We start from the raw sequence: 27,144 nt of genomic DNA on the forward strand, positions 1-27,144 counted from the left end.
CAATATACCTGGAATTCAGCCTTATACTTTTATTTCAGCATGTCAGATAAAAAAAAAAAAGTCAGCACGAAGCATGTGTCAGCAAATCCCATCCTTAATTCTTTAGCAAAATATAAAGGTTACAATTGACCAGAACCTTGGATGCTGACTTTTTTGGACTTGTAGTACAGGCACCAGAATTGACCCAGTGCACTAGGTCTTGATAACAGAACTGGTAAGACAAGCTCCTCCCCTTCTCTGCTATTCAAGTCTGAATAATACATGTGTATAGAAGGGTGTGGCTGTTACTCAGCTATGACAGCACAGAGCAATGGAGTGGGAGGACAGGTAGCAACATTTTCACTGACAGAAAAAAGGCATTCTGTTTAAATGTACCCATGCAGTTGGGCTCCCTTGGCAATGCGTGGGTTAAATGATCATTTGGCTTGGGGGTAAGGAATAAAGTGAAATACTTATTATAACTTATTCCTCGCTTTCAAAGGCTTCCTCTTCTTTGTACCACTGGTCACAGAAGCCTCATTTCTTCACTTCCTAGCCATTGACTCCCAGGCCAATTCTTACACTTCTCACATGTGTAAAAATAAATACCTAACATGTCCCACTTTAAAACTGCATCCACCTATGGAATGGCACCAAACCGCGGTATATAAAAATCTCCATAGGCAACGCTGTAAAAGCCTTTACAGGTTACCAGTTTAGAGTTACACAGAACGTCTAGAGTTAAAATGATTGCTCTCGCTCTGCTGCTCATAGCTCATATGTGTTGAGACTTATGCATGAGTTTGCATTTGCGTGTGAGCACGGGGGATGGGGAGCTTTACATTTTTGTGAATTATTATTATTTATTTTATTTATAACTTTTTTTACACTGTCCTTTTTTTTTATTAACTTTATTGCTATCACAAGGGATGAACAACATTCCTTGAGATAGCATGGGTCATGACGGATCCTCTTTATGGAGAGATTTGGGGTCAATTAGACCCCATATGTCTCCTCCGACCTCCAAAGCATCTGATGAAACCAAGATTGGTTTGATCAGATGCTTGTAGAAACCAGTAAGGGTTTGTAAACATCAAATCAAACCTGGAAGTGGCAAAATTGCTTCTTGTTTCTGAGGAAGAAGAACGGTAACTTCATTTCCTTCCACTCTTCCTGAGGAATGCATGGAAGCAGTCACATCATTACTGGGCTCCCCGATTGGATGAAGGAACCCGGTAAATGCAATGGCAGTGGAAGGAGGGAGAAATCCCCTTCTGCCGCCTGTAGCCTTGATCGAGTGGTTTTACAGCCACTCAAATCCCTTCTACATTAAAGAGCATCGCCTCCTAAAAATTTTGAGACAGGGATGATGCCTGCAGCTACAGGCATCATCTTGGCATAACCACTTTAGTCCGAGGACATCCACCAGGGGAGAAGTGGCTCTTTGACATCATCACGTACAATGCAGGACCAGCGGGAGGGAGAGCGGGGAATAAGGAAAGTATGTGTACTGATTCCTTCCCCCCAACTAAAATTAGCATTGCAGGGTTCCCCCGCTGCAGGGGTAAATATAACAGCAGCTTGGAGTGGGGCAATAAGGCATATTCAAGCATAATCATTCACAAATCATAACATGCCGGGGTACAAGACTATCGTATAAACAGATAAAAAAATAACTACATTTACAATTCTATGGCTATTTATATATCACACAGCAAATTACCATTTATATAACAGAATAACAGATAAAACACAACCTCAAGCAAGGAGAAAAATAACCCATCGAGGTAGACAATTTAAATGAATGAATTAAGTATGAAAATCAAATGCAGATTCAACATTCCCGAGCGAAAGAAAAAAAAAACAAAAAACTTTGTATAGTTTATCACCTTTTCAACATGCAAGAAAAATAGTTTTGAACCGTTGTTTTTTACCTGATAGACACCCCACCATGACTGACAGAAAGAAAAAGAGTTTCCATGGCAACGCCATCCTTGGTCACTAGGGTCTGGAGTCCCTGTTTGTGTGATTGTTAGCAGTTTTGACGTTCCTTCATTAAGGCTCAGCCTGTTGAGACAGGAGAGAGGTCTTCGGTTAGGGAGAATGAAATACAAGAAGCACATCTGGCAATAATATGATAGGCAAATCAACGGACAGTGCAGGGCCCTAAAGCAATTAAAAGCCTGATACTATAAGCACTTAACGACAAATGCGAGCTGACACGTGGAAATGAGAGACGTGATTAAAGACCCGGAGAACCGCCGAAGTTTATTACCTGTGAACATTTGTAAAGGATATTAATATTGTGTGCCCTCTATACCGGCACGATACGAATGTGCACTAGCCTTGGGTTATGAGTAAAACTATGTGGTTGACTACATGGCCTGAAACGACCTATGGGGCTTAACCACTTGCCTACCAGGCCAATTCTGACATATCTCTCCTACATGTAAAAATCCACATTTTTTTTTTTTTGATAGAAAATTACACAGAACCCCCAAACATTATATTGTTTTTTAGCAGAAACCCTAGAGAATAAAATGGTGGTCATTGCAACTTTTTATCTCGCATGATATTGGCGCATTGGTGTATTTTTCAAAAATATTTTTAAGGTAAAAAAAAAAGTGTTTATTTTTTTCAATTATTTTATTTATTTTAAACATAGGACACACTCAAGAGTATACATAAAAAAAAAACATTTACAGCCTTAAACACACTTGAAACATGGTATTTATATCATCCAACAGTAGATTAAGTACATTCAAAATAAAAATAACTATTATTCCACCCAATATCCTATTTATTGCCTCTTCTGAAATCTAGGGCCTGTCTCAGTCAATTTTCTACCATTATTTATATTAACAGAACAAAACCAAATAAAAAAAAAACTAAAATAAAAAAAAAAAAAATGTTTCATGCATTAAAAAAAAATAAAAATAGTAAAGTTAGCCCAATTTTTTTTGCATAATGTTAAAGATATTGTTAAATAGATACCTAACATGTCACACTTCAAAATTGCCCATGCTCATGGAATAGTGACAAAATTTGGTACCTAAGAATTCCCAAAGGCGACACTTTGAAAATTTTGCAGTGATACCTCACATGTGTGGTTTGTGTGGGTGCGACTTATGTATGTGTTTGCTTCTGCGAGCGAGCATGCGGGGACAGGGGTACTTTCATTTTTTTTTTTATTATTGTTTTATTTATTTTCCAAATTTGATGCTTTCTTTTTACATTTTTAAAAATTTCTTATCACTTTTAGTCCTATTACAATGAATGTAAACATCCCTTGTAATAGGAATATGGCATGACAGGTCCTCTTTACAGTGAGATCTGGAGTCAATAAGTCCTCAGATCTCACCTCTAGGCTGGGAAGCCTGAAATGAAAAAAAAAAAAAAAGATCCCGGCTTCCCAGCTGAGGTGGCAGAATTTTTCTGCAGAGGCCGGGCGTGACCTCATAACATCACGCCCGGCCTCCGAACGATCATAGAGACTTTGGGGACCATCTGGCCCGTCAGAAATCTCTATGGTCATCATTTGACACCGCCCCTCCCGCCGCCTGTACGAATGATCAAGCGGCTGAACAGCTGCTATGACTGTTCTTATGGTGAAGGGAATCGGCTGCTGTAAAATAGGATATCTGAACGGTGCCTGTAGCTGCGGGCATCATTCAGATATCAGCGCTCAAAGTCCACAGCGTTATATGATGTTGGATGGGTGGGAAACGGTTAAAGGGAACTTGTGCTTTACCCACGCAGGTTAACCAGCTCAACACCAACATGTAACATCCTTTTCCTGGTCAGAGAATTGTTCTGTTTTTAGTGCTAGGATAGTTTGGCTGACAATTACACATGCAATAGTGTACCCCCGCTTTTGGTGAGCCCCCCCCCACACACACACCCTCTGCAAGATTTAAATGCTCATTTAGTGTAGTTGGTTGCACAGTAGGCTGTATTCCTTACTCCAGCAGGCTTGCTTGATCCGTGCAACCAGTCTCCCACAGCCTCCTCTGTAAGCTGCTCCTGGCCTCAATTGCGCACTCCCCTCCAACACTTGGGTAATAGCTCTGCACTGTACATAATGGCACCCATACTTCACCCACAGACTGAAGCTTCAGGTAGAGGAGAGCACTGAAGCCTGCCAGAGCAGGGAGTCAGATAAGCAATATAGCCTCTTCTGCAACCCCCTGGAATTAAATAACATTAAAAGTGGTTGTAAATGCAGGATTTGTTTTTTTACCTTCATGCATTCTAGGCAGTAAGATAAAAAAACAAACAAAAAAAATAAGGTCCGAGTGCAACTTCCTCCCCTAGCCCCCCATTGTACTCACCTGAGCCCGATCTCAACCCAGCAATGTGCACAAGAGCCTTGGCTCTCTTGGCTCTTTTACGTCTCACAGGCTTAGAGACAGCAGCGGGATGCATTGGCTTCCACTGCTGTCAATCACAGCCAGTGAGGAGGGAGCAGGGGGTGGGGCCAAGCCTCGCTCTGTGTGTCTTAAACAGACGAGTGCCCCCATAGCGAGCAGCTTGCTGTGGTGGGCACTTGGTGAAGGGTCAAGAGTGCTGGCGGGGGACCTGAAAAGACGAGGTTAGGGGCTGCTTTTCTGAAAAACTGTTATACAAAGCAAGTATCACATGCTTATTATTATTTTTTTTATTATTATTATTGAACATTTAGAATCACTTTAACCATTGCAGTGCAGAGGGGTCCATTGCCGGTCGGTTTTCTTGCTGTGTCCAAGTTGAGGTTACGCCCCACGTGATTTGCCCCATTAACACCTCAATACCAGTGGCAAACTGTCTATAGGGGGCACAGGGGTGCCCCTAATCCATGCGCCCGGACCCTAAACTACATGCAGGGCACCAGACACATGGATTCAAATTTTTTGTTTGTTTTTTTAAGCACATGATTAAAGCCTGAGTCTCTAACTGGCTTCAAAAAAGGGTGGGCCTGGGGCGCAGAGCACTGCATCCTGAGCCTACCTAGTTGTGTGACAATAGCGAATTAATATTCGCTACTGACCTCCTGATTTTCTTCCCAGCCAATCAGGTCTCAGGACACAGTTCCCGTTCAGCCGGAGGAGAAGCAACAGCCCCAGGTCTTCCTTCCCACTGCCTCCTATGGTAAGGTCCGCCTCCCATGGGGGGGTAACAATGGATCGATTCCGCCTTATCATCCAGATAATGCCGGGAGGTGCTTGCGGCGATCACCGCCCTCTGGTTCGCTGTCCATCAGCTGATGTGTCTGCGGTGATCGCTGCCTTCCTGTCTCTCCTCCCGGTCGGCAAGTGGTTAACAGGCAGCTCTTTACCATATGGGGTATCCCTATGGCTCCCTGCAGCAGTCCAAAGAAAGTGAAAAGGATGAGCGTGCCACAGGTTTATGATAATTCCAATATAGGTTTATTAATCTATAAAAACGATCAGAAAGAAAATCTAATACATTTCAGGGTCTCGCAACCCCCCCTTTATCAGGGCTTGCATGCTGGTGATAATAAGGGAAAATACTGGACAATGAAAGCAAAGGATCATGGGTATAATATGAGTGAGTCAGTCTGACAGCAGATATCGTCCTCATGGACACTGGGCGGTGCATGATATCCCAGTGTTTTTGTGCCAGCAGAAAGGTACAAGCGTACTTTTCAGCCCTAAGTTGATAGGTTGATTGGCCCTTGTTTGCATGCGAGAACAGGGACTGATGTGAATGTAAAGTATGTTAAAGTTCTGTGCAAATTGCCAGTGCTATATAAATACCTGTAATAAATAGATATTTGAAATGACATTTTGACATCTTTTTGAAGCAAATGGCATTTTCACATATTTGTTGTGTTTTAATTAAATCTAGGAGCGTAAAGAAGTTTTAGGAAGCTGTCAAAGCTGTATTTACTGAATATAAGTTTCTTCCTACGCACACAGTTGTCTTCTGCACACTGAATTATTTGCAGGCAGATTCTCTTCAGCCTTAAGGTCACCATAGTTATTAAAGAGGAGATAAATGAAGACACAAACTGACGTCTTTAAGATGAGCCTTCTAGGAATTTCTAAGCCTGCATTTGGATGCCTATGAAGCAGGGAGGGAAAGCACAATACAGCCTTAGTGCTGGCTTATTTTAGGGTGGCAAAAAGCACCAATAGCCCAAAGTATTAAAGAGGACCTAGCATCAAATATATATATATATATATATATATATATATATATATATATATATATGTAAGAAGGCCAGTATGGTGGCCTGAATTTATGGGAGGAGCCCGGGGGGTATTTAACCAGCCCGTTCGCCTGTGGTGGTTGTCGGTTTCCGGTGCGCAATACCACGTCACTAGGCCGACAGCTCGTGTTGATCACCATTTGATTACCATTCAGACAAACGTCTCCCTTCTTGGAAGTCTCGTAGTTTTCGTGTTCCGTCCGGTTTTGTACAAATCTCGCCGGCTCGACTGCCGCAGGTAGGGGTCTCGATTGACCTTCATTTCTATTCATTTCTATTTTATTTGAGTGTCGTAAACCCTAAAAAATGTCACATCGTTCGGGATGATACCGGGTTGTTATCACTCATGTCGCACTTGCCCGCACACGCCCTTCATTTCACGGGCGTCGTTCGGTAGGTTGTCTGTGATACCTTGTTAGCTACCGGTTGCATAATCTTGTTCATCGTGTTCCGCAGTCATATCGTTGCCAGTCGTATCTTGCGGCACAACGACCCATGCCTCTGCCACAAACTGGCTCACGTAGGCCATTTCTTCATTTCACCTGTCACTTACTACGCTCCGATTCGAATCCAGTTGCATCACCTAAATGCGCCGATTCGTCCCGGGGTGCCCCTAGGTATTCGGCCTCATTTCGGTACATGCTCCAGAGTCCGCTCGTTCCAACCGTCCGGGTCTCTGTCATGGGTTCATTTCACGTCACCTACTACGTTCGAATCGATACCAGTCGTTTGCCAAAAAAAAAAAAAAAAAAAAAAAAAAAAACGCACAGGTTCGATTAAACGTGTCCCAAATAGCTTGGCCTCATTTCGGTACATGCTCCAGAGCCCGTGCGTTACCATTTCAACCCGGGCCCTGTCATGGGATTCATTTCACGTCACCACTACGTTCGAATCAATACCAGTCGTTTTAAAAAAAAAAAAAAAAAAAAAAAAACGCACAGGTTTGGTCGACGTGTCCCAGTTGTCGTTGGCCTCATTTCAGTACATGCGCTAGAGCCCGTTCGTTGACGGTTGCGAGTCGCGTCCTCTCCGAGTCGCAGCTCTACCATGGGAAAACATTTCATCCTCATCTAGTTCGCCCGGGTCGAATCCGGTCGCATTTCGTTTGCATCGATTCGCCCGGACGGTCCCACATTTTGTAGCTTTTTCGGCCTCATTTCAGTGCATGCTCCAGAAATCCGGGTTGGTTCCAGCCTCAGTTTGGGGCCGGCCATCCCAGGCCTCTGTCATGACAGTAGTCCTTCATTCATTTCACTGTCACATTCCGCGCTCCGGTTCGAATCCAGTCGCACGATCGGATGCACTGATTCGTTCCGGTTCGCCCCCAGGTTGTTGCCCTCATTTCAGTACGTGCTCCAGAGTCCGTTCTGCTGTCAGTTGTACTAACGACACGACCAGTTTGTGCCTCTGTCACGGCAAATCGTGCTTCATTTCATGGTCACTTATAGCGCTCCGATCCGAATCCAGTAGCATCTATGATGCATCGATACGGTTCGGCGTGCCCCAGAGGGAACAGCCACATTTCATTTATTTTTTCAACAGGTTGTCTAGCGCTGGGCCAAAAAAAAAAAAAAAAAAAAAAAAAAACGGAAATCTCAAAAGGATAACAGAAACAATGAGGGAATAACGGCGTGATGGTTTAGGAATCATGGCGCAGAAATATCTACTCACCGGTGCACTTCAGTTGTGTTAGCCAACTACTTACGTTACATGCCAGTTTTCCTTGTTAGGCTCCTTCAAACAAATGTCATCTGTTGTTTCTCTCTCCAGGTCAGTCAAAGCTTAGTAGGTCCACCCTGCACCAGCTTGGACGTCGTCTCCCAGGTAAAAAAAGAAAAAAAAAAAAAAAAAAAAAGGGCTAGGAGTGGAAAAGGCGACAGCGAGACGGACCGGTACACATATGTATGTAGGCGAAGGAACGTCAGTATATATGTGTATTCGCGTTCGCTTCCGCCTTAGTACCCAAGCAACAGGTGGGCTCACTTGGAAAATAGAGAAACAGTCTTGACTTTGTCATCCTCTATAGGTTCCGGTCGTCCATCTATCTTCCCCAAAAGAGATAGGACATCACTCCCGGGGCTCGATCCATCAGGAACCATGTCCCAGACCAGCAGTGAAGACCTTACTGCCCCCCTGTCACCTCGCCCGCCTTCAGTGGGCGACAGCATTCAGTCTTTCAGGGGCTGGACTATCCCTAGGCTGTCAGCGGAGCTCAGACGCAGGGGCATTCCCTTCCCAGCCACAGCTAGGAAGGCAGAGCTGTTTAGGCTCCTCTCTGCCCCCCCAGCTACCGCCGGGCCTAGTACCCCGCCTCAGGCTACGCTGCAGTCCATCTCTTCGGCCATAGGTCAACTGCATACCATGGTGTCGTCTCTGTCCAGCTCGGTCACGGATGTTCAAACCAGAGTGACCCTCTTAGAAACACCTCCAGCTACAGCCACCACTGTTCCGGATGCAGTCCCGTCTCCTCTACCAACAGGTACCGAAGGCACATGTCCCGTGGTCTGTCCAGCACATCTTGTGCCGGCCAGCATTAGGAAGGACATCTTGGACGGCAAGGATGTTAACCTTGCCTCCTTGCTCATTTCGGTGCATGACCTGGCAGAGAACAAGGCTTACACCTGGGGGGATGTATCCGTAGTTCTCAAAGCTAAGGACCCCAGGCTAAACCGGAAGCTATCCATCCCCGAGTTTACCCTAGCCTTCGGCATGCTCAGAGATGTCGTTTGCTCAGCCTCTCCTGCCAGGAGGGTTGAACTAGATTTGTATCTCCACACGGTGGTGGACCTGGGGTACAAATATGGTGGCTTTGCATTCTACGACTACCATCGTTCCTTCTCAGCGAAAGCAGCCGCCAAACTGGCACAGTTCCAGTCTCTCACAGACTGGAGCCTGATGGACACGGAACTATTCTGCCGGCATTTTGCCGGCCTTCGTTCACCCCTGTGTGCCGTCTGCCAGTCCTCCACCCATACCGCTCCCTGGTGCGCCAACATACCGGCTACTCGCCCGGTAGAATTCCCCTCCACCTCTGCCGCAGCCCCAGGCCCATCAGGCTCGGCACCAAAAAACCAGGTGGACAAGTTTGGACGCACGGTCCAAACCATTGGGGGTGCGGCCATCTGCAATAACTTCAACTACGGTTCTTGTAATTACAGCCAGTGCCGTCTACTGCATATCTGCGTTATATGCCACAGGGCGCACCCCAGGAATTTGTGCGAGGTCAAAGCGCACAAAGGTTCATGACTGAGCCGTATAGACATACTTTGCCTGGGCTTCTACCTCAACACGCACCCCACTCCTTCACTAACCACCTTCCTCATAGGCGGCTTCACCGCAGGTTTTCACACCGGCCTCATCTCCCTACCTCACCAAACCCACGAGTGCAGAAACCTCCGCTCAGCAGCCTCTGACGAACAGGCCATCGACCTACTGCTGCAGAACGAGGTGGATCGAGGCTTCGTTATAGGCCCCTTCACTCAGCCCCCCTTCAATATGTGGAGAGTTAGCCCTATTGGGCTTGTCAAGGGCAAGTTTTCCAATAAAAGTCGTTTAGTGTATGACCTGTCTGCGCCTCATTCTTCTCACATCCCTAGCTTAAACTCATTGATCCCTTCTGAAGAATTCTCCTTAAAATATTCCTCAGTGGACATGGCAATCCAGGCCATCCTTAAAGTAGGCACAGGCGCATGGCTGGCGAAAGCGGACATATCCGACGCCTTTAAACTGTTACCTATCCACCCGTCCCTCTGGTGCTGGCACGGGATTAAGTGGAAGGATCAATACTACTTCGCCACGAAGTTGACGTTCGGCTCCAAAAGCAGCCCGTGGCTGTTCGACATATTTGCCCAATCTCTCGAGTGGATTCTCTTACACAAGGTCGGCTGTCAGCAAGTTATCCACTACTTAGATGATTTTTTGTTGATAGAACGGCCAGGCGCACCTCCCAGAGATCTCGACAAGTTAAGGACCGTTTTCGGGAACCTCAATGTTCCCATCGCTGAACATAAGGTGGACGGACCCGCACATTCAATCACCTTCCTTGGTGTTATTTTAGACGCCGGCTCCATGAAAGCCAGCCTGCCCCTTGACAAACTAACCCGCATCAGGGCGGCACTTCACGAGTTCACTCGGACCAGGGGATGTACTAGGAGACAGCTGCAGTCACTGTTGGGCATGCTCAATTATGCCATGCGCATTATCCCACAAGGCCGTTCCTTTATCTCACGACTGTTGGTCTACCTGTCTCAGGCTCAAGACCCGGATCATATCCTTTGCCTAGACACCGCAGCCTTAGCAGACCTGGCAATGTGGGACGAGTTCCTGTCCAACTGGAATGGCATCTCCCTTTTCATCCCGTGCATTTCACCTCTCTCACCACAGGTAGTCACAGACGCCGCGGCCTCTACAGGGTTTGCAGCAATTTTTGGCCACCATTGGTTCGCCGGACCCTGGCCTTCTCAGATACTTAGCATCCCGGGCTTTAGTCAATCCTCTTCACTCTTCGAGCTCTACCCCATGGTTGCAGCCGCCCAGCTCTGGGGCCCTACCTGGTCCGGACAAACGGTAGGCTTCACCACCGACAATCAGGCCACAGCCGAAATTGTCAATAAAGGCAGGTCTAAATCCCCCTCCGTGATGTCCTTCCTACGCAGGCTGGTGCAGCTGTCACTACAGCACCAATTTAACGTCATCTGCATGTTTATCCCAGGGAAATATAACCGGGCAGCTGACGCCCTGTCCCGCTTTAATTTCCGGTCCTTCTTTCTACAGGTTCCCAGTGCAGATGCCGCATCAGCGCCTATCCCGCATTGGTCGCAGTTGACCCTGGACTAGAGCCGCATTTACTAGGAGCCACGCAGCTCATCAACCGTTCGTTATCGGACAATACTCTCAAAGCCTACCAGGTAGCCTGGAGAACCTTCAACGCATTTCTGGTCACCTCCTCAGTAGGCACCCCCACAGATACTAGACACATTCTAGCCTTCATCTCGTACTGCCACAACCAACTGGCCTTGTCTTTTAACACCATTCGCTTATACTTAGCTGGTGTTCAGCACTTCCTTTCAATCCAGGATCCTACCAAACCCTCTGTTTTCTCGTCCCGCGCTGTCCGAGCCATATTACGCGGCATCCAAAAGCAACAGCCGCCAGTAAAAGTCAAGCGGCTCCCCATCACAAGTGCCATCTTCAGGGACATGTCCACCATACTCAACAGCTACCCCTTTGGTGTTCTCCCCAGTCTGGTCATACAGGCAGCCATTTACCTAGCCTTCTATGGCTTCCTTCGGCCCGGTGAGTTCACTCACAACAGCCTACACGGCCCAGTCCTCCGCAGACGTCATCTGCTCCGTCACCAGGACCATTTCATCCTCCACCTCCCGGTAACCAAGACCCAGCAGACAGGCACCGGCGTAGACATCCACCTCTACAAAACCAACAATGCCTGGTGCCCGGTCACGATGCTTACACAGTTTCTCGCTCGGCTGCCCGAGCTCCCGGACTCTAGCCCACTTTTGCCCTTCCCGGTGAAACCACTAACTAACCAACAATTTATTAAGCATATCAGGATTCTCCTCCGCAACCTGCTCCTCAATCCTAGTGAGTATTCCGGCCACTCCTTCCGCATTGGAGCAGCTTCATCCGCATCCCGGCATGGGGTCCCGGACCACGTCATCAAAAGGTTGGGCAGGTGGAAGTCGGCCTGCTTCACTCGGTACATCCCTAACCCACAGGGGGAGATGTCTCGAGCATTCACTCAACTGGCTCAATAAAAATTAACCAGGAAACAATAAAACTCTCTTATCCCTACCTGACTGTTTTGCCCCCTTATTTTGGTATACCGTCCATTAGACCAGGGCACACTTTCAGGTCCATTTCATAGAAGGTGTCTCATGATAAGCTTGTTTTGTTCAGATACGTATCGGCCATAGGGCTCCAGCCATAAGTAAGAAGGCCAGTATGGTGGCCTGAATTTATGGGAGGAGCCCGGGGGGTATTTAACCAGCCCGTTCGCCTGTGGTGGTTGTCGGTTTCCGGTGCGCAATACCCTCCCTCCCATCCCCTTTTTAGGGCATTTATCAAAAAACATTTCTCTTCAATCATATTCATTCTAATTACTGGGTATGCCCCCTTATTTTGGTATACCGTCCATTAGACCAGGGCACACTTTCAGGTCCATTTCATAGAAGGTGTCTCATGATAAGCTTGTTTTGTTCAGATACGTATCGGCCATAGGGCTCCAGCCATAAATATATATATATATATTTATATATATATATATATATATATATACATACACACACACACACACACACACACACACCCCATATTGGCAAAGGTATTGGGACGCCTGCCTTTGCACACACATGAACTTTAAAGGGTTTGTTAACCCATCTATATAAAACAATGCCAGTCCCTCTATTAGAGGCTGGCATAGCACACTGTGTCAGTTTTAAAAACTGAGTGTTCTAAATAATTAATTTGAGTTGTCTTCAGGCGGGTCACATGACTCCCCGCCGCTTTACAGCTCCGATGGATGGCTTCTGCGGGAGGGGACATGATTTCCCGCTGACGACAGCCATGGAGACCACGTGGCCACACATCTCCTCCGCAGAAGCTATCCATCAAAGCTCTAAAGCGGCCACGAGTCATGTGACCGGCCTAAAGACAGCTCAAATTAGGTATTTAGAACACTTGGTTTTTAAAACTACTGACACAGTGTGCTATGCCAGCCTCTAATAAGCTGACAGTGATCATTTCAAGTTTTTATTTAAAGAATAATAGCGGAGGGGGGGGTGGGGGTGGTGTCGTGCCAGAGACAGACGCAGAGGGGGGTGACAGGCAGGAAGGAGGGGGTGAGGGGGGAGAGAAGAGAGCAGAGGGGATAGATATGTATGCTGGAGGGACGCAATCAGACCACTGTGATCAGGGCGGAGCAGACCTGATTTTATGGCTTTTTAGAGAGGGCATACAGGAAGTGACAAGTTCCGTTTTTTTTTTTTTAAGTTTGGGGGGGGGGGGAGATTACACGGCACAAGGGCTGTGCTGTGTAATCTGCTTTAAGGGACCAGGATCTGCATATTTTTTTGGGGGGTTAACTAACACTTTAATGACATCCCAGTTTTAGTCCGTAGGGTTCAATATTGAACATTTGCAGCTATAACAGCTTCGACTCTTCTGGGAAGGCTATCCACAAGGTTTAGGGGTGTGTCTGTGGGAATGTTTGACCATTCTTCCAGAAGCACATTTGTCGTGTCAAGCACTGATGTGGATGAGAAGGCCTAGCTTGCAGTCTCCGCTCTAATTCATCCCAAAGGTGTTCTATTGGGTTGATGTAAGGACCAGTCAAGTTCATCCACCCAAAACTCACTCATCCATGTCTTTATGGACCTTGCTTTGTGCACTGGTGCACAGTCATGTTGGAGCAGGAAGGGGCCATCCCCAAACTGTTCCCACAAAATTGGGAACTAAGGTGCCAAGCCCAACTCCTGAAAAACAACCCCACACCATAATCCCCCCTCCACCAAATGATTTGGACCAGTGCACAAAGCAAGGTCCATAAAGACATGGATTTGCGAGTTTGGGGTGGAGGAACTTGACTGGCCTGGGGTACCAGGTGATGTCACCAGATGACCCGCCCCCTTACCTATTTAAGACTTGTCAAACAGAGGAGTGGACATTCAGCATTTTTTGTTTTTTTTCAGGTCCGGTGGTGTGGTAGGCAGCGTGATTGACAATGGATTTACATTGGGGGACATTGTTTTTTGATTATTAATAAAAAAAAAAAAATACAATTTTTTTGGTGAATGAGCAGGGGGACAATGTACCCCATACTCATTCATATAGGGGGGGGTGGGATCGGGGAGACCTGTTTTTATAGGGGGCTTTCAGATTATGATAAGCCCTCACACCTGCAGACCCCCACAACCACCTCCCAAGTTGTGGGGAGGAGCCCCTGGTCCCCATCAACATGGGGACAAGGTGCTTTGGGGTAGTAGGAGCAGAGCACCCCCTGCCCCAAAGCACCCCCCATGTTGAGAGCATGAGGCCTGGTATGGTTCGGGGGGGGGGGGGGGGTACTCGGTTGTTCCCTCCCCTTCCTGACCTGCCAGGCTGCAGACTCAGATAAAGGTCTGGTATAGATTTGGGGGAGACCCCACGCCATTTCTTTTTAAATTTTGGCATGGGGTTCGCCTCCAAATCCATAACAGACCTGAAGGGTTACCTGTGGACTTATTTCCCTTTGGAGGAATTGGAATTGATCTAAGGTCTCCAACTTGTTCAGTGGGATTGTTTTGCTTAACTTTGTTCTTTATGATTTAATGTTTGGACAATTTATTTTCAGTGCTGCAATTATTATTTATTGTTCATTTTAAGGGTTTGCATATTACCCTATATTGCAAGCAGCTTATTTTATTTATATGTTTTAGTTGTAGAGCTGACTTAACTGGAGCAAAGTTCAAAACTAATTCTATAAAGTATTATTTTACTGAAAGAGTAGTTGATGCTTGGAATAAACTTCCAGCAGAGGTAGTGAGACAGTCAGCAGTAAATGGCTTTATACGTGCTTGGGACAAACATAGATCTATAGTTGAAAAAAAAAAAAGTTAACGAAAAAGAAAAAATTCAATGGACTACCCAGTCTTTTTTCTGCCATCACTTTTCTATGTTTCTATGACTTTTTAATTTTTTTTTCTTTTGAAAAACAATAGACTTACTGACAGGATTACTAATTGAAAATAAAGGAAATAAGTCTAAAAAAGAAAACAAATACAGCCATCACATCACACCATCAGAATTGGTAAGCTGCAATATAATAATTGTTTGCTTTTGGGTTTAATACTACTTTAAAGTGGGTCGTTTTATATATATAATTTAATACAGCGTATTAGAGGTTACTTTAATTAAAATGGACATACAGGCAAGAAAATTAAAATGTCTACTGTTACAATTATGTTTTGTTGGATTAAGCGCCATGCTAAATGTACAAATACCCAGGTATCAGAGTCCATAAAGGATTAGAGGTTTAGCTGAATGCGTCTATTAAGAAGAAGTGGAAAGCTACTTGCCCTAATCCTAACACTAACTGTCATCAAATATTACAGAATAGCAGCCAGTCAAGTGGAGCAGAGAATTATCTAGCAGGTAGCGTTTAGGGTCAACAACTGAATGACAGCAATGCCTAATATATTGGCAATTCCTTCAGACAACATTTTATTTGTACACCTTTTTTCAGTAAATATAGTACAGAATAGAGTGAAAAATATTTAACAAAATTCTGATTTTGTATTTTTGCTTTTTTTGTCTCCCCATTGAGAGGATATTCCCACACTTCCTTTCCCTGTGACTCCTGTGCAAGAAAATGGTTGTCACTGTGTGGCACTCACAGCAATAAAAAATAAAAACATAAAAAATGTTACTCCCCTTGTATCCTACCTTCAGCAAAAGTGTCACTTTGTTATTTATCGCACACGTTCCTTGTGGCCCCGGGAGCCAGTATTCCATGTTTGCCCTAAGTGCTTAATAAGGGAATATTATTCATCCGACTGGCTTGGTAAATCCAAGTTTGGCATGGTTTTGGTAAATCCGAAGGAAAAAATCAGCAGAAAATCGGATAGTGTGTATGGGGCTTAAAAGATACAGAGGGTCGTTTCCAAGATTTAGCAATAGTAATTTTCGCACCCAATAAGATGAGGAAGATCAAGCGTTGTAAACTATTTGATATACACTCAACTGGGACATTCAGAAGGGCAATTCGGGGTGTTTGTGGAAGCGACACACTTGTAACTGTGCAACAGAACAAAGATACCATTTCAAAAGCTACAAAATCTAGGAAATTCCCACCATACATGGTACATAGGTCCCAAAAGGTTATACGCTCAAAACACGTCTTCATTTTTTTTCTAAAAAAGGTGAACTAATCCTTAAACTACTCTTTTTTTTAAATTAATTTCTCTTTATTTATTGTTTCAATTCATCATATCAAAATCCAAATATTTTTCAATCAAGCAATACACAATATAAAAAACATGATACAATAGGATTTGCTAACTGACATGTCCAATTCCTTATCTCCCCAATCCCCCTCCCCGGTCACCACCCCTGTACCAATTGAACACCACACGATTTCCATAGCTATCATAATTTCAAGACTCAACTGTTAATGAATATTAACCTCTATCTAATCTTTATCCTCATACGGTAATGCTAATCCAATGGGTGCTCCATTGCCTTCCACCAAGGGGCCCATATTTTCTCAAACCCTTTAAGGTTTCCCCTTCGTATATATACCGTCCTTTCCTTCCACACCAGGTCATTAATAACTTGGGTCTATTCACTCGAAAGAGGTGCTCCCACCGCTTGCCACTTTTGTGCTATCAGTTTCCGCGCTTGGAACAAGCACCGTGTGACTGCAGTTGTTATATTCCACCCTTCCCCAAGACCTCTCCTATAACCCAGTATACATGTTTCTGGGTCTAGGTCCTGCCCTGTCCCAAAGATCCTGTTTATGATTTCAACTATTTCTTCCCAGTACCGGAATAGCTTTGGACAACTCCACACCATGTGTATGAGGTCTCCAAAGCCGCTACATCTAGGGCAATTAGCATCTGTCCTCTTACCAAACTTAAACAGCTTCTTGGGGGTGAAATAGGCTCGATGTATCAACATCAGGTGCGATATTTTTTGTGATGGGGACACCGAGATTAGTGGTCTGAGCTCCAATACTCTCCTCCACTGTTTCTCCTTTTGCTTGACCAGGTCGGGTTCCCCATTAGGACCTTTACATAATGATTCATACACGGTGGATATAAACCCCCTGGACTTATCCACCGTATGTATCTTCTGTGATAGAGATGTCTTATCCAATACAGGTACCTGGGAGCCAAATTGTGCTTCCAAAGAGTTATAAATATCAGAAAAATGTCTGTTGTGGTATACTATATTCCTTTTTTAAATCCATAAATGACTTCAGAGTTCCGCCCTCGTATAATTGACCCAGTCTTATTATCCCCTTCTTCTCCCATGCATTGATTTTTCCTATTGATAATACCTCCTGCAAGTTCTTATTATCCCATAGGGGTGTATATTCTGACCATTCCCTACACCCTGTCAGTTTTTTTGTCATTATCCATATTTTCCGCATCATTACTGTTGTAGGGACCCTATGCTTAAAGGAATTTGCCTCTAGTGCATCAGTCAGGGTTTCATGTGGAGCTTCTATCAACCTCCTCCCCTATTTAAATTACCCACCTCTTCCTGATCGCTATCCACCATATGTTGCAGCTGTGCTGCTAGGTAGTAATTCCTAGGGCAGGGTATCGCCGCTCCCCCTCTGTCTGTTGGTAACTGCAGCGCCTGGAGCCGGATTCTCGCCCTTCCCTAAACTACTCTAAGGCCTTGTACACACGGACGGAGAGTCCATCGGAACGTGTTCGTTTGGAGCGTTTTGTCGGATATTCCGACTGTGTGTGGTCTGCATCGGACTGTTTCCATCGGAATATCCGTCGGACCAACTTTTCCAACTTGCCGGAAATATTTTCCGACAAAATGCTCCGATCGGACATACTCCGATCATGTGTAGAGAATTCCGATAGGACAAAGTGCCACGCATGCTCAGATCAAATTTCTACACCAAAGCTATTGGCTACTAGCGTGAACATAGTCCCGTCGTAACGAAATAACGCCATCACGTTGGATTTTCCGACAACTTTGTCCAACCGTGTGTATACAACAGTTTCGGACAAAATCCGACGGAGGAAATCCGACGGATTTGGTTGTCGGAATCTCCAACCGTGTGTACAAGGGCTTACTGTCTGCAGGCTTTGACCGCTTTGTGTTACATATCTGTAGTCTCTGACCTTCTAAAGTAGTATTTCTTCGGTCTCAGATACCTTTCATTAGCATTGCATAAACAATATGAAAGTACAATGTGTAGCCCTTTGGTCTGTATCAAATAAATTGACCAGTCCTGGTCTTACCATTCTTCATGTCTTCACGTACTAAAAATATTTATTTAATGTATTTGTATAGCACTGACAATTTGCATAACACCCTCAAGGAGCTTACAATAAAAGATCCTTAGCTTACAAGCTAGGGCCAATTTAGAAAAGAGGCCACTAAATCTACCAGCATGTCTTTGGAGTGTGGTAGGAAAGCAAAGTACTGGGAAGAAACCGGAGTAAAGTAGAGTCGAAACCCACACAAGCAGAACATGCAAATTCCATGTAGGTAGTGTTCTGGCTGAGACTCAAACCAAGAACCCCAATGCTGTAAGGCAGAAGTGCAAACCACTAAGCCACCGTGTTTATATTTTAGCCCCTGCTGGAGATATTTTCCATTTATTTCTGTCTACCCAATCTACCCAATATGGCAGGTATCTGCAATTAGTGGACCTCCAGCTGTTGCAAAACTACAAGTCCCATCATGCCTCTGCCTCTGGGTGTCATGTTTGTGGCTGTCAGAGTCTTGCTATGTTTCATAGGACTTATAATTCTGCAACAGCTGGGGGTCCGCTAATTGCATATCCCTACACAGAAAACAAGATTCAACAGAGATGCTAACCCTTCCTTGCTTTATCCAAAAATTGAAAATTTTGGCTGTAGTTACACTTTAACAATTGAACAAATCTTCAATAAAAATGAACCAAAGGACACTATATCTTTTTCTTCCCTACTATAAACCATCATGCCCAATTGCCTTATTCTACATACAATTAACCAACAGCAATACAGACTATTTATTTTCTTAGCAGGTAAAACAAACCCAAACCTTGTTTTCCCGTGAATGGCTATGCTAATATATAACCCAGTTCACAATGATAAATAGCTAACGATTGAATAGTCAATGACTATGCTTAGAGTGGCTCATCTCCACCTTCACAGCCATATATTACTCAATTAATTATTAATGTCCAAGTGCTCGGGCTATTTAACATGCCTGCAAGTTTATTCCACACAATCTGATTGAACATCCAGAGTTATCTGTTTTTTGGCTAGCTGTCCTGCGGGAAGATGGTATTCTCATTCACTTATTAATAGCTTGCATCTTATTTCAAGCCTATTAAGGCCAAGATGATAAAAGTTCATTGGAAGAAGGTGCTCGGAAATAACATAATAGCTTTTAGTTAATCAGTTTTATGATGAATGTTTCACCTAAACAATAATCATTCTCAGGGGCGACTTTTATCAACAATGGCAAACTAGAGGTCGTCTAATCAGAGACAAATAGCACCGGTGGTTATTAGTAAAGCCCATCGTATTTATCATGCAGAAGGCTTGCAATATTAAGCACCATTCTAGATATTTGCAGTAAATGACCATCTATTAATAACACGTAGAACTTTGCTTATCTCAGGAATTTAATGAAGCCATGTCCCAGTTGTGTGTTTGAGTTGTGAACATTTTGCATAGAGTACAGTTAAACGGAATGAAAGTAAGCACAAGGAACATGACCTGCGGCCCTTTTGTGCTTGTGATGCAGGTTTTGGAAAAAGCGAGAGATAGGATCGGTTTATTTTTGTTACAGAAGACAAAACCAGCGTTGAACTGGGACTGAAGCGACCCACAGGTGCATAACTGCCAACGCAATCTCTTTCCAGGAAAGGGTAACGTTTCAGTGCTACTTCCCCCTGTTCTAATTATAAATTACTGGGCATGAGTTGTTAAGATTACATTAAAGTACACTTGTCATAATAGAAATGTGGATCTCATTACTGGCCTTTTTCTGAAAATGCTAGCTGCCTGACTATATCTGGCTTTACTACTTTCAGAAATGAATTATCAGTGGTTGCTCAAAACACTGTCCAAATAGGAAAGAGGGCATTATAATATGAATGGGTAAGCACCCCTACTATAGAGGTGTGGTCGTGTTTGATAATGTCAAGCCAACAATATCAGCCATGTCTGGGACAAGGCACGCAACCGCCTTGATGAAATTAACTTCCCATCAGAGATCCCCCCATTACATCAGAAGCCCCCCTTCACATCAGAGATCCCCCCATCACATCAGAAGCCCCCCTTCACATCAGAGATCCCCCATCACATCAGAAGCCCCCCTTCACATCAGAGATCCCCCCCATCACATCAGAAGCCCCCTTCACATCAGAAATTCCTCCAACACATCAGGGATCCAACAACACATCAGAACCCCCCCCCCCTTAACATCAGAATCCCCCTTCACATCAGGGACCCTCCATCATGCCAAAGGTCTCCCCTATAAACCAGAGTCCCCCATCGCATTATTGTTGCAACTATACATCAAAGGCCCCATCACATCAGTGCCCCCCAATACATCAGAAGCCCCCCTATACATGACACCCCCACATTCCATCAGAGTTGCCCCTAAACACGAGCTCCACTCCATAACATTATTGTTGCAACTATACATAAACTATTAGATAAGCACCTGAACAACCTTAACATACAGGGATATACAATGTAATCCTGACATATAATCACACACATAGGTTGGACTTCATTGACTTTTTTCAACTTCACCTACTATGTAACCATGTAGCATCAGAGGCCCCCTATACATCAGTCCCCCATCACATCAGAGCCCCCCAATACATCAGAGAACCCCTATACATGAGAGCCCCACATCACATAAGAGTTGTCCCTATACATGACCCCCATCACATGACAGTCCCCCTATAACATCAGAAACTTCCCCTCACATCTGTGTCTGCTCATCCCCACAGAATTCCATCACAACAGAGCCCCCCCGAGTTACACAGATCCCGCCATCACAGCACTTTCCAATAACACATTCCTCTCATCACATCAGAGCCCTACCTTTTACTGTAGCTCCAGCAGCATGGCAGAGGGTGGGAGATGGAGGAAGTCTGGAGGAGGAACACCTCTCTCTTCTTTGAATGCTAGTGGCTGCCCTGTATGCCACATGTCTTAGATCAGAGTCATGCGTTGCCATGGTTTGGAAACGCCAGCCGCCACCACCACCATAGCAACAAATGACACTGTGCATCCTGGCCTAGAACACCATTGCTTGGCATAGTCCTGGGGGCTTGCCCACCGGCACCAAGGCAATTCAGTGCTTGTGGCACTCAGGGGTAAGAAGCTGCCCCCTATTTCTCCTGGTGATCATTGTCTTCAACATAGAAAATGAGGGAAAATTCCAAAATTATAAGTGATGACCAGAGGGAGAGTGAAGGGTAAATATTTCAACAGGGAAACATTTTCCTTTGAAAATGTCTAACATGGTAATCCCATTCTCTATTCCAGTACAAGAAATTGAGAGAAAATCACCCCAGCAGGACACAGACAGTAAAAATAACTGATAGATGCTTCACATACACTTTACTATTTCTTATTTTATTGTGATCTGTTTGTACAAATTATTGAAGTATTCAGGGATGCTAACCTTTTCTTTCCATCAAGGAGCTCTGTCCCTGTGCCTCCATTATGGCATATGTACAGATGTGCCGATGGGCTCTGTTCGGCGTTAGGTTCCTGGCAGAGCATTGTAAGCATATTTGCAGGTGGTTTTATGCACAAGGATGGGGAAGGATTGGGACTTCCCTGTTAGCCGTCTGTGCATGTGTAGGAAATTTTCACTTGCATGTGCAGATAGTCAGGGAAACCAGTGCAGGCATAGCTATGTTGCAGGGCTCGCTCGGTTTCCACAGGGAAAGGGAGTAAAACAAATATTTTTCACCTAGGCAAGAAATGCAGAAGGACTGCTTTGCAGCTCAAATAAATTACTTAGTTAAAAAAAAATGATGTCCAATTGTAAGACAGGGAGGAGGGAGGAGGCAGGGAAGCATGGCATGGCCTTTAACTGTTTTGCACTAGAACAGTGGTCTCCAAACTGCGGCCCAAGGGCCAGATGTGGCCTTTATCCAGTTCTTGGGGCACTAGTCCTTCCATTGATTTGAGGTACTATTTCTCCTACTGACACCAACAAGGTGCACTTTTTATTCCACTGATACCAATGATGGTATACTATTCCACTTACTAGTAAGGGCACTACTACTCCTACTGACAACCAACCCTGAGGCCATATTTATTCTCATTGATGCTGGGCCGAGGACATTTTCTGCCTCCGCTAGCCACAATGAGGCCCTCCTAAAGTCTGAAGGACAATAAACTGGGCCTTGGTTTGAAAAGTTTGAAGACCCCTGCACTAAATCCGCTTCATCTAACTTTAATGATAACAAAATACACAAATTAATAAGCAAATACAACAGAAGGAATATAACAACTTTTTTTTTACAACTATAGGGGGCATATGCCGCAGTGGCCATGCTTGGCTTACTGTTGGTGGCATTTCATAAACCCGCGGCTTGGCGGGTGTGAGATGTGATTGCATTCTAAATACTAAAAAAATCTGTGGAATTTATATTTAATGTATGCTGTATGAATCATGTAACTATTTTGACATATTTATTGTCCATATGACACATATTTTCCTTGTGTATATCTTCCCGATGACACCTATAGAGAAACACATTGAAGAATTCTATACCATCTGTATACAATCTGTGTTCTTACTAAATGTTATGTGTAACCCTTTGCTGTAATGCTATGTATATGGATGGTAGAGGTATATTGTAGATGGTATAATCTGAAAAAGATGTGCATGTGATTATATCAATATGAATACATCACGGTGGTAACACCATTTATTTATCTATGTATTCTAATAAATTTTTCTGAATGGCAACGTAAAAGTCCCATTGATTTATATGCATACCTTCTTCTACTTATGAGCTGGGGATATGGTGCCAGTCTCTTGATGTTGCACATTATCTCTATCCCATGTCTGACCCATCTAAATGATAGTTTCCCATCTTACAACATAAGCTCTAAACAAACGCAATGTACTCCGCCAGCAAACATTGGAGAGTGTCATCTTTCATATGTCATCTATGCAGCGAATGAATCCATCACTATATTATAAACTAATAAATGTCATTGCCGTGTAATTATCCGCCGTCTAGTGAGTCATCCTTTAAACAACTTATGACATTTTAAAAGGACACTCATGCCTCCAGACAAGCCATGGAAAAGCATATGTTGTACAGATGGGATTGCATTAGACTTCTGTGCTATGGTGGGTATATGGAAGTAAACCTTACGTTTGGCATTTCACAATAATTCAGGTAATTCAAATCAGGAAGAAAGTGCCTGTTGTTATTATTATTATTATTATTAGCGTATAGTACTGGGAAAGGTTTAGGAAACGTTTACAATTGTGACTTTAATGATATCTCTACATGCAAGGTGATAAAGGAGCTGTTACATTGTTAAATTTCATTGATATGATTGGACATCAGTCATTTTTTTATTTATTTTTTGTTCCCATTTCAGGAATGCATTCTTAGGCCTGATTCATTCATTTTTGGAGCTTTTTGCATTTTGCAGATTTGCACTACAGAACGTGTTCCATAGGAAACCAAGTTAAATTGACTGTAGTGCAAATTTGCAAAAAGCACTAAAAATGCATAAATGTGAATCAGGCCCCCAGGCTCTTTTCACATCTATGCATGTTGCTTTTCAATGTTTCTGCAGTATTTTTTGCTGTGCTTTTTGCATTTTTGAACATGCGATTTCACCATGTTTTTGATACGATTTATTTACGTTTTTATGTTTTTTAAGTTTTGTTTTTTTGGGCAAATCTGTTGTAAGGCTGGATTCACACTTATGCAGTTTTAGTGCTTTTTGCATTTTGCAGATTTGCACTACAGTCCATTTAACATGGTTTCCTACGGGAAATGTTCTGTAGTGCAAATCTGCAAAATGCAAAAAGCATTAAAAATGCATAGGTGTGAATCCAGCCTTAGGCTCCATTCACACCTATGCAGCTTGCTTTTAAGGCCTGGTTCACACATATGCAGGTTGCAGTTTGCATATTCCAGGTGCATTTTGTAGTTTTTTAATAAACATTTTTGATCCATTGAAGTCTATGGAACCAAAAACCAGAAAAAAAGTACCCGGCAGTGGTGGCTGCTGATTTTTTTTTCCGGTTGGCTGGTCGGTCATCCAGTTCCATACCAGGGTTGCCAGCCGCCACTAAATTTACTGACCGTTTGTAAAAATCAGTGATTTTTTTTTTACAACTGTCAGTAAATATCAGGGGCTGATAATTTCATGCTGTGTTGGCTTTTTAAGTGTAAATCAAGCAAATTACTTTGTTATAGGTATTGTCAGTATTTCCATATCATGTTTATACTGTTCAAATATTCACTGTATTAGTTCTGTATTTTCTCAGGTCGCCAGTACAAAATGCTCCACCAGTAAAATGTCCATGTTTTGTCAGTAAAAATGCTGCGGGAGGTTGGCAACCTTGCCCCATACTTACCCCATCTAGGTTGTGAGCAGGCAGCAATCCTACGGGCGGCGGCTTACATCACGTCTCCTCCTCCTCTCGCCTGTCCTTTCAGCAAATCAGGTGATGGGTCTCAATCGGCTTCCTGATTGGCCAGGAGGAGGATCAGTGTGACAATTGAACATATTAATTCACTATTGTCACACAACTGGGTGGGCCCAGGGCACCTCTGGCTCTAATGACATGCTTACAAAAAAACACATTGGAATCCATGCGTCCGGCGCCCCCCATGTAAATTAGGGGGCCGGTTGCATGGATGAGGGGGCATCAGGATGGAGAAGTGACAAATGTGTAGGTGGAAAAAAAAATGAACACGCTCTGATAGCATAAAAGTATATTTACGTTTTATGGGCAGACCGCAAAGGGACCGCAAGGAATGTGCAGACCAATGTAGTTATGATGGTGAGATATTTATTAATAACACCAATAACAATAACCAATACGCTTTTATTTATTGATGTAAAATCTTTATCCCAAAAGAAAAAAAAAAATCAGTTTACTGTAACTGCATAAAGAGTGTTAAATGCAGGGCTAGCTTTCCCGCTAGGCGAACTAGGCAGCCGATTAGGGTGCACTGCTGCCTAGGGGGCGCAGCCACAGCCACAGCCACTGACTACCCATTAGCCTGGCGGGAGAACACGAGGGGTCCTACACAGGGCTGGGGTGCTGACTGACTCTGCAGAGAAAGCAAAAAAACAAAAAAGCCAAAAAAGCCTTGGTTTAGAGGATAAGTTCACCTTTAACTTTTCGTAATAAATAGACATGTTTTCCATGATTTGGACAGCCATTCCCTATCACATTTGGAAGAGAATAGTATGGGTGTATCCCTTCCCATGGATCACTCTGTAATCTGATCCCCCTGCTACTGTATATCTTCGGATAGCTGGTTCTCTTGAATAGTTTACCACTTAGTGCTAAGTTATGCTAAGTTTTAAATAAAAACATGTAATTTACACCTGATTATTAAGATAAAATAATAAAAAAAATATAGAAAAAAAAACATTTTATTTTAGTTTCTAATACTGAACAATTAAAAACATATAATTAAAACAATATCCACACTTCAATTAAAAAAATAAAAAGATAAACCCAATAATGGCATTTTAAATGTAAAAAATGCAGCAATACCATAAAATCATAAATAAATGAAGCAAGAAAAAAAAACAGGTTGCAACATGAAAAGCAAAATATTGATATACAGCTGTGCAATAAATACAAATCAAACACAGCAGATAAATCAATATTTACACATGTGTTACACAGACATTCTTCATTCCGTTCATATGCTACATGAGTACGGCTATTTTTATGAAAGTCAATGATAATAATATTACACAACAACATGCCTTCTAGCATTTTGTCTTGACTTTTATTGGTTTATAAACATTGCTGAATGATTCTTCTAGTTATGCCTCATACAGAATCAGAATCTTTCCATCCATGATACATTTGTAGTTTAATCTTAAGAAGACAGCATTATCTGAGACTGACACTTAAAGCAGTATTAAACCCTAAAGCAAACATTTATTTTATTGCAACTTACCAATTCTAAGTCTTGATGACTGCGTTAGTTTTATTTTTTAGGCTTTCATTCAATTACTTTGGCTTCAGCTTGTTAGTGGAATCTAAAACTGGTAGTACATAATCTAAATCTGTACGTAATCTAAATCTGGTAGTACATAATCTAAATCTGTACATAATCTAAATCATAGTACATCTTACACTACTCTCCCCCCAGAGTGTCAGTTTTGCTGTCCAAAGGGGCACAGTTTTGCTGTCCAAAGGGGCACACACCACAATCCAAGATGATGTTTCAAAAGGAAATGCCTTAGCTGATAAAGCAGCAAAGGAAGCAGCTTCTATACAAGAACCTACCATACAAATGCCATCACTTGCACCTGAAATGCCCTCGTTAGATCAAACCCTGTCAAATCTTCAGACATATGCTATAGACACAGATATTAAACATTGGAACATTGCAGGAGTGCAGAAAAGATCAGATACTGGACTTGTCTGTCAAGGGGGGAGACCATGTATATCTTTAGCTAGTGCACCTTTATTTATTTCTCAGTATCATGAGGTAGGGCACAGAGGCTGGCAGGTCACATGTGAATTATTGGACAATGATTTCTTTATCCCCAGTCTTCCCTCTTTGGTCAAATCATATGTTGCCAGATGCATCCGAAACAACCCAAGAAATCCACACAAGGCAAAACATGAACACCTTACATATCCATCCACACCTTTTATGCATTTACAGATTTCACCCATATGCCTAAGTTAGGTAAAAGACAGGAATATTTACTTGTGATAGTAGACACGTTCTCAAGATGGACAGAAGCATTTGTAACCACAAAAGTAGATGCACAATCAGTTGTAAAAATCCTCATGCAGGGCACTATCCCTAGATGGGGATGTCTGCTCCAAATAAATTCTGACAATGGTCCTGCCTTTATTTCAAAAGTGTGCCAAGATTTAGTAAAAGCACTTAAAATTGATTGGAAATTTCATATACCTTACCACCCGCAGTGTTCAGGTATTGTTGAGAGAATGAACAGAACCATTAAAGATAAAATAAGAAAAGCAACAGGAGGCACATATAATAA

General features: G+C 43.5%; 1 long non-coding RNA gene across 1 annotated transcript in view; it reads right to left on the reverse strand.

The window, feature by feature from the left end:
• Nucleotides 1-1,918: 1,918 nt before the first annotated feature.
• The window catches only part of LOC143986608 (uncharacterized), a 1,042,213-nt gene continuing 1,016,987 nt past the window's right edge, over nucleotides 1,919-27,144 (reverse strand). Inside the window, exon 5 of the long non-coding RNA XR_013276550.1 lies at nucleotides 1,919-2,046. This is a non-coding gene — a long non-coding RNA (uncharacterized LOC143986608). The remainder of the gene's footprint in view (nucleotides 2,047-27,144) is intronic.

Source organism: Lithobates pipiens, unplaced genomic scaffold (assembly GCF_037356315.1).
Source record: "Lithobates pipiens isolate NorthernLeopardFrog02 unplaced genomic scaffold, aLitPip1_a1.2 Scaffold_17, whole genome shotgun sequence".
Classification (NCBI taxonomy): Eukaryota; Metazoa; Chordata; class Amphibia; order Anura; family Ranidae; genus Lithobates; species Lithobates pipiens.